The sequence below is a fragment of the Dinoponera quadriceps genome, unplaced genomic scaffold (genome assembly GCF_001313825.1).
Source record: "Dinoponera quadriceps isolate SergipeBrazil2010 unplaced genomic scaffold, ASM131382v1 scaffold37, whole genome shotgun sequence".
Lineage (NCBI taxonomy): Eukaryota > Metazoa > Arthropoda > Insecta > Hymenoptera > Formicidae > Dinoponera > Dinoponera quadriceps.
Window position 1 is genome coordinate 2510352 of NW_014554446.1, and position 269 is coordinate 2510620.

A 269-nucleotide genomic window follows, 5' to 3' on the forward strand; every position below is an offset into this window, starting at 1 on the left:
GGGGGGGGGGGGGAGAGGGCGAGCAAAAAATTCAGACGACGGGCGAACGCGCGCATATTGGCGTGCACGGTGAATTATATCGGCGGGATTTTAGCGACGCCTTTGTGGAAGGTGGCCGAAAGTGCCGTCACGCGGAAAATTAAACGTTTATACGTCGGCGGCGAGTTTCGGCCTGACGCCGTTTAACGGCAATCATCGGCGTAACAGAGCGCGCGCGCGCGACTATTATTTCCCCCCCCCCCCCCGCCCCCCAACCTTTTTTTTTTTTT

General features: G+C 58.0%; 1 protein-coding gene across 6 annotated transcripts in view; it reads right to left on the minus strand.

The window, feature by feature from the left end:
* Window positions 1-269, minus strand: part of LOC106749201 (protein turtle homolog B-like) — a 390009-nt gene that overhangs the window by 128300 nt on the left and 261440 nt on the right. The window lies entirely within an intron of this gene.